This window comes from Pundamilia nyererei, unplaced genomic scaffold, assembly GCF_000239375.1.
Source record: "Pundamilia nyererei isolate P.nyererei 1_Seehausen unplaced genomic scaffold, PunNye1.0 scaffold00101, whole genome shotgun sequence".
NCBI lineage: Eukaryota > Metazoa > Chordata > Actinopteri > Cichliformes > Cichlidae > Pundamilia > Pundamilia nyererei.
Genome location: NW_005187502.1, coordinates 82,195 through 91,006, shown reverse-complemented (window position 1 = coordinate 91,006; position 8,812 = coordinate 82,195).

Genomic DNA, 8,812 nt, shown 5'->3' with positions numbered 1-8,812 from the left:
TAAAGTTTAACAAGGTACCTGACGTAACGATTGGGAGAAAATTTTTTATTAAAAAGGGCGGGGCTAAATGCTGAAAGTTAACTAAAAGGTGCGGGGTCACTCATAAATATTAACAAAAAAAAAAAGAAAGAAGCAAATACCTATTTGTATTGTCCTTCAATTTTGATTGATTTGTTAATTTGTTAATATACATTTACTTGGTGCTTGAATGTAAAAAGATTCAGTTGAAGTTTTGAGCTCACTCTGTATCTCATTCTCTGTTAGGAAGGTTTTGTGTGTGTAGCTTTGTACATCTGTATCTGCCGTGAATGTATTCCCGCTAGGTTTTCAGCAGGCTAACCATGCGGGCAAGAAATATACCTTGAAAACTGACAGATCAGGTATGCTGATAAATAATTAAAGGTGAATAAGGTGTCACTACAGCTTCTATAGTTATGTATTACGTCTTTTCTTAGACCAGGGGTGGGGAACTCCAGGCCTCAAAGGCCGGTGTCCTGCAGGTTTCAGATATCACCCTGGGTCACCACACCTGAATCTGATGATTAGTTCATTTCCAGGCCTCTGGAGAACTTCAAGACATGTTTAGCCATTAAATTAGCTTTGTTGGATCAAGGACACATCTAAAACCTGCAGGTCACCGGCCCTCGAGGCCTGGAGTTCCCCACCCCTGTCTTGGACAGATATCCATGCTTCAAACATTCATGCTCCACACAGGATGAACTAACAAGGTCCTCTAACATCTTTTGAACGTGTCCAGTCACTCAGCCACATTATCAGTCAGTTTGTGGATTCAAACTGACGACCTTTAAGTCACAAGCCTTTTTCTACAAGCTTCAATAAAAAGAATGCCAGATACACTTCTAATCAAAGTGATGCATTTGACTCCAAGACAATTTCACACTTTGGTTATTTAAGACAGAACCTAAGGTAAAGTTCATTTTATGTTATAGGGCTGAGGCTAATCAGCCTGATATACTTATTTGAAGTGTAATCCAACTGACACACTCTCCAGCAGTGACCTATATCTGAATGAAAGCTGACAGACTGCTTCCTCGCTCACACCCGCATGGACACACACACACACACATGCATAATCACCTTAAACATCAACATCTTAACTTTTCTGAGCTCACAGGCTGTAGTACGACTGTCTGATCAAAGCAAACTAGCAAACTTCAGTGTGTGTGTGCGTGTGAGAGTCCATCTCAGTAGCTGCTCTGTCAGCATACTCCCAGTCCAAGAGGGGATGGGGTGGGTGTAGGGGGGCACACAGCATGGCTAAAGAACTCATCAACAACCCCAGGCGCTGTGCTTGGTGTGTGGGATGATGCGCTGCAGACTCAGCCTCTCAGCCCAGAAACCCCCCCACCCAGTGCACACACAAACACATCATCTTCATCATGGACCCGTCTGTACACACATTAACATGCATACTGTCTGCATTCATTCGGCAAATGTGCTTGTTCCCCACGAGGACGAGCATTTTTTAATGGGGGTTAAGAATCTGGAGTGCAGGAGCTTGTTATGAGAAACTAGAATTTGATTTGCTGTGAATGCAAAGCACACAGCGAAAAAGCTCTTGGGGTATTTAGTCTCTGGCTATAGGCTTAATGAGCTTGTGTGTGCATGCAGTATGTGCCGCGTTACAGTTGTGTGTGCGGTGCACGTGTGCACGTCACTGTTTGTGCAAGTGCAAATGCCTGTTTGTTTTGCAGCTGTCAAAGGCTGGAGCTCTCTCCAAGTGTAATACACTTATGTGATGGCTAGTGGCTGGAGGCGGACGGTCTAATTCACTCTCGGAGGCTAATTCCATGCTAACAAGTCAGTGATGCCACATGCTTGTCCTTGCCCACAGCCCAGTGGGCCAGTCTCAAAGCAAACCAATTAGCCAGCCTCACTCAGGCTCTGTCAACCCCCCCGCCTTGAAAAATCATTCTAAACTGCCCCCCTCCCTCCACTCCTCTCTTGGAGGCTTTTGAATGAAGTAGGTCCGCGAGGAGAGTAAAGGGTCTGTGCATTAATAAGCCTGTATCGCTGGCATGAAAGACGCCTAGCAAGAAACATCAAATACACAAGCCTAAGCTGCCTTGCCAATTAGCTAAAATAGCTATTTAGTGACAAATCGTCTAACCGGCGCATGAATCCACGGCTAATGTACAAGTGAGGAGATGAATACAGTTTTAATGGACGCATTAGCACGCCGAGGGATTCTTTGTGAAAACTTGCTCCGCTCTATCACTGCGAGTTTGAGGAAAGCAGGAAACATGACGGTGTCAGGGCTCACTAAGTGGACTGGCTTGACACTGTGCTGTATTGCTGCAGTTCCACTGTGGGAGTAGCTAATTGGATGGTAATTAATGGAATGGAGGCCGATAAATACCTTTGTGAGCAGGCTTGTCAAGGACAAGGAGGTGACGGGAGGAAGAGAGGGAGAGACGAAGAGAAAGCTACAGGACAGGCACCTTTTCTTCATCATGACAGCTAATCCTCATCCCTTCATCCCTCTCCTCGCTTCCTAAATGAAACTACCCCTCCCTCATCACTCCTCCTCTTTTACTCTGCTCTCTTCCTCCCCCTTATCAGGCCCCCCTGCTTATTCTCCCTTGCCCCAACTTCAGTTGTTTCCATGGAAACGCTGAATAAAAAGAGTTACTTCTAGATTAAATCAAAGATTTCGAGGTTGCGAAAATATTACAAGCTTTTGAGTCGTTTTCCTCGAGTTCAGGATGATACTCTATTTTCTCCTTCCAGATACGGCATGCGTGCCCCTGCCTTCGCAGTGAGGAAAAAAAGGCCGAGCTGCACAGCTTATTCGCTCACTGATGCAAACTACACTCGTGTGTCTCTGTGGGACCAATGAATAGCTTGTGAGTTGACAGTTTCGCTTTCTTCCTGGGCTTTTTTTTTTTCTTCTCCTCTCTTTTCTGTGTTTCAAGGCTTTGTAGGTGTCCCGCAAATCTGTTTAACCAGTCTGTCAGCTGCCATCGAGGTGGTCCAGAGGAGAAATTTCATGCATAATTGAGTGCGTGGGCTGGAAAACGAACAAATCCTGCGATGTTTCAGTCGGACACTACAGATTAATAAGGTTGCTCTGTCTCTAAACACACAATAGGTTACTGTGACATGATGCAGGTTACCTTGACAATAGACTGTGTTGTTTTTAACTGTCGTCTCTTTTATCCTGATCCCCATTGTGTGAATGGAAGCTTTGGCTTGCTTAGCTTAAATAAACAGTGGCCTTTTTTGCATTGGTGGTGATCTTAACAGCACAGGTAGAGGTCTCTGCAGAACACGTGGTTGGGTTTGGGTTAAGGATCAGGGACATATAGAGCAATATAAGTAATTCCTTGCAGTGTAATGGTTTAGGCATTCCCGGTTAGGTTAAGGAATGTCTGTGCTGTGTCCTACATACAGTGCAAATCACAGCCTTTGTATTACAGGATAATTTGTGTCTCGTTTTCCTGTAAAATACATGAAATTATGCAATACTTAAAATACTTATTCATCTACTACCTAAGATTACTTGTTCATTACTTAAATTTACTTAAAGTATAAATATTTCTTTGTTTTGTATAAAAATCTGACCTGTTATCCTCTTCTAGTGTACCTACCTTTAAGTATTTCTAGTTAAAAGTAATTACGTTGTATTTTCAAATAAAATCCTTTGAAATGCCATTTAGTTACACTGGAATTATGTCCTTAATTTCAGGCGGTATTATAAAGCGTTACTGTTACGTGTTACAATTATGTGATCCTTAAGTAAATGCAAAAGAGGAAACTGTGGTAGGATTTTTGTCTAATGTCCCACATTAAACAAGTGTGATATATACATGCTGATACGTAATAAAGGTTCGAAACATTCAAATGGCACATTACAGCCTACGGGAAGCAAACCAATACAAAAAGACGCATAAGTACAGGTACTTATTTTTTTGCATACACATGTTTTCTTTTAAGGTTACATGCATAGAGATGACAAAATAAACAAACGTAATAGTTGGGTTATACATTCAATGTTCTGAGTGAGCTCAGCTCTGGAAGACATGGAACAATAATTATCTTTTCTTCAACATGAAATGGGTTTTCCCATTAGTATATTCGTAAGGCCTGTGCTGTAGCTATTAAGTCAGAGCAGAGAAAAGTCTGAAGTCGACTGAACTCAGTGCAGCTGACGCTTTCTTTACCACAGTTGGATTGGGAACTCTCTGCCATTTATTTCACCTAAACTGAACCCTATGTTACTCTTCACAGTTTTTTACAAACCTAAATGCAGTTCAAACGAGCTACTACCACAAGGGATGCTTGAAAAAGGTTTATTAAGAACGGACCCGTCTTCTTTTAGTTGCTCAAATGATATCAATCCACTTAAGTTCCCCACTTACATGATTCTCTCATGTGCACATGCTCTCAGAGTATCTGAAGTCTGAAGCCGTTTTCTTTCCAAGTTGCACCAACACCATTATCAGCTTTACTGACAGTGTCACACAGTGTGCAGTATTGCTAGCTGATAGTGCTTTGCTAGCACGGGGGCAGCCTGGTGGAAACACAGTAGCTGGTACTGCTGTTATTATTTTACTTTTCTACTTTTTTCACAATCATATTTCAGATTTTTTTTCCTGAATATTCAAATAAATAATACGATTTTGAATGATTGCTGTCAGTCTTTAAAGAAGGATCATGCATACCATACACTCCCTAGCTCACAGCCCCAACAGTCCACATGACCTTCAAAAAAAGAGAGACATGGCCATTTTCTTCTATTGTGCCAGTGGCCGGAGTATTTTTGTTGCAACAATTTTTCATGATCAAGCAAAGAGACTTTGAGTGCCCATAAACCTGTTGCCATTCTGATGTTCCTTTCTTAGGCTAACACTGGTAGATACTATCAACTACATGTCAGAAACTCACAAGGTTCTTGAGACCCAAAGTTTTGCCCAAAGATACCTGAACATGTGGCCTGGAGGAGGCTCTGGACCCAGGATTGAACTTGGAGCTGGAAATCAATTCAATTCAATTCAGTTTTATTTATACAGCACCAAATCACAACAACAGTCACCTCAAGGAGCTTTATATTGTAAGGTAGACCCTACACTAATACATACAGAGAAAACCCAACAATCATATGACCCCCTATGAGCAAGCACTTGGAGACAGTGGGAAGGAAAAACTCCCTTTTAACAGGAAGAAACCTCCAACAGAACCAGGCTCAGGGAGGGGCGGGGCCATCTGCTGCGACCGGTTAGGGTGAGAGAAGGAAGACAGGATAAAGACATGCTGTGGAAGAAAACCACAAGCTTTCTGACTCAGTCTCGCGTACGTCCCCTGAACAATCCCAGCCCATTCTTCTTTGCTGACTCTCAAGCTCCTCCAGATTTCATGGTTTTCTGTCATGGACCTTGGTCCTCAGTTCACCTTTGAGGATTTCAATGGGACTCAATTCAGAGGTTTATACCGACCAATCAGGAACAGTCATTTTGGTCTTTGGAGGCATGTTTTGGGTTATTGTTGTGTTGGAAGATAAAGCGCCCAGTTTTGCTGCTAATCATTTTCACATATTCATCATTCTTCGTGATTCCTTCCACCATGACGGGATTCCCCTGTTACTCCCACCATCCTGTTTCACTTTGGGGACGGTCTTCTTTCTTTCTCCAAAAATAAGAAGAGTCTCTGTTTACAAAGAGTTTTGTCTCATCTGACCAAAGGAAACACTTCCAGTGTGCAGAATCTTCCTCCAGGTCGTCCTTAACATACTTGAGTCTTACTTGAAACTGTCTCTTCTGCAGAAGTGGAGTTTCTCTTGGTCTGCAGTCTTGCAGTCCATTCCCGTGGAGGGTCCTAGGGTGATTGTCTTCTTTGAGACTACAACTCTTAGTCATTCGCTTGTGTCTTGGCTGTTGTCTTTGAGTCCTTGGTATCTTTCACTTCCTGCCTCTGCCAGTCGTTCTCTGCACTGTGCAGCTTTCAGCACGTTTCCTGATGACACTTCTCCCTCCAGTTCTTTGTATATCCATCTCCTGCTTTGTGAGTTAACATCGTTGCACAGTAGAGGCTTGTGCTATGGCTTAATAAAAAGGTCAGTTTTTAGGTCAGAGAGCTAATAACATTGACGCTGATCATTTTTTATTTTTCTGAAATAATTCCATTAATATGCGCAAATAGAAATATTTATACCTTCTACAGACAAGTTTGTTTTGAAAAGCTATGTTAAAAAGCTGTCTTCAAATATCCCACCTATTGACAGTTGCCATAGTAACATGCCGTGGCTGATCAGTATTTATCCATATCCACAGCTGACCATCCGTATAGCAACTATACGTCATCTCTTCATCACTTTTGCTCGGAGAGGACGAGTGACAAGAGATCCACAGTGACACTGGTAGCACAGAAAGCTTTTAACAGAAGCCGCCTGAGTGTGTCCCTCCTTCACACATGGCTGAGTCCTGAAGGAGACGAGGCTGCGCGTCACCTGAGCGGGGGTAGGCAGGTTCACATGTACAAGGACACACATTTGCAGACACACTCACACACACACGCAAGAATGTGGGGAATTAATGACAGAAGAGAGCTCAGCGTTTGGACATCTTAACAGCAGAGAGAGCACGCCATCAGTCCACAAGAGGACATGTGTTGAAAAAGCGGTCGTCTGTACTCTCAGTACAAAGTTGTCTGGCTGCTCTGTTGCAGTTTCTTCTCCCACAACTGGAAGTTTAAGGCATGCTCATTTTTTTTCATCGGACTGTATCTCCCTCCAAGTGGAGAACTCACAGCCATGTGAAAGATTTTCAGTAAGGGTGCCATTAAATGCTGCAGGACTTATGCATTTTTTAATGCATACATTTTTTATGCATGTTAACCGACTTGTATAACTTACATCCTCCTCCTTTTGTGGCTCTGATGTACTTTAGTCTCTGAGAGCAATAGCATGCTTCAGGGAGAACGTTTTTTGCAGACTGGGTTACATTATTCTGCTTGTGTCTCACCCCCACCCACCCATACAGTACAGTGGTGCAGAGCTACCACCCAGCAGAGAATGATTTATGAGGTACACACTCGCCAAATTACACCTAATGAATTGTATTGCTCCTGACTGAATTTAACACCCCCCCCCCCCTTTATTTTACTGCCTTTGTTTAACACGGGTTAACTGCCACAAGAAAAGCAATCGATGCTGAAATGGTTAATGAGAGAATATGAAAGATTGATTTGCTCTTGACCTAAGTGGGATTTATGGTGTGTGTTCTCACGCTAGGCCTGAGGATTAAGCCCACGAGGTCTGGGTTCATGTTACTGTATCCACATGTTCGGCCTGTAGCCCAGGAGAACCAGTGGATGCAAACACATCTGTCTGCACCTTGACCTCCTCCCTGCAACTGACTGAGGTAGAGAGAGGGGAGGGATGATTTTAACGCACACCTGCGTCAAATTTGAGGAATTCAGCCGCACCGGAGGCCGGCGTTTTGTAAAATATCCTGGCGCTCTTGTTAACGTGTCACGGCTTTTTAAAGGGCTCTGCAAACAGCCCACCTGGGACTCGTGGGAAAGGGAAGGGCGAAATGGGAGGGGAGTGTACAAAACAGAACGCGGCCCGTCGTTATTTTCACAAGTCTTTACGACTCAATTTAGCGGGTGGGGAAATAAAACAAGCAGGGTGTCGGATCTCCGGGAAGGGGAGGAGGGGGAGCTGAGATGAGTTAGTGGGTGCTCCCCGAGCTGTCAGAGAGCTCGCTGTATCGGCGAGGGGGTTGGTGGGGATCAGAGGGAGGGATGGGGGAGAGATGAGGGAGGGGTGGGGGGCAGAGCCGTCCTAATCAAGCAAGTTTATTCAGATCAACGTCAGTCTTTAGCTTCGCTTCACATCTCAGCAAGTTGAAGCCTGAGCGGTTAGCTGAGGAAACCAGGGATTCGTTTCAAAGAAGCGAAGGCTTCGCTTAGCTTCAGAGTTATTTAGCATGAATTCTGCATGGAAAATTAGCATATTTTGTGGCTTTTCCTCCTCTTTTTCATCAAATTCTCCATGGTTTTCATTCCCACGTAGAATAAGACGGGCTGTGGACCTTCAAACATAATGAATGACGTATATATTTTCTTTTCTTTAGCTTTTTACTTTCTTTGCAGTATGCTGTTAATATTGCCCTCTGATAGTGACTGTTTCCCACACGCTATGATAGTGCCATGTGTTAATGGCGCTGTCTGCCCCTCAGAAAGGCCTCGTCTTCTTTCATTCACCTATCTTCTGTTTTTTTCCCAACGCTGTTATTTCAGACCAATTGGGGGCACGCGCGCGCGCACACACACGGACAGGAGGAGAGTGTCGGTAATTAAAATTCTGTTCAGCATGACAACGCTGTTTCATGCCTCATTTTCCCCCCCTCCCCACAAGTGGGATGAATACCGGATAAGCGCCGAGACTGTTTTTAATAGGTAAATACACACTGCTGGTATGCGCTTATACCGCGTGCGGCGCTACCTCGAGCGCACAGGTGGAGAACAGACGCGAACCGCGCGAGCTTATTATCAGCGGCACCAGCGCGCGCGCCCGTTCGGTAATGGCAGAGGCTGTTGTATTTAAAGTGTGCTTAAAAAAGATGAAAAAGGGGAAAAAAAGCAGTGGCTGTAGCTTTTGAGTGCAGTGTGTTCCTCACTGACAGCTCGTATATGTTTGTGTGTGTGTAGGTGTGACACCAGCATGCACAGTTGCATGCTTGCATGTGCTGATTCTGTGATGTTTACTCATTGAATGGAGGGGGGTGACACAAAGCCTCCTGGGATCCCGTCCACAGGGCTTGTCAACTACTGTCACTCAGCCATCACA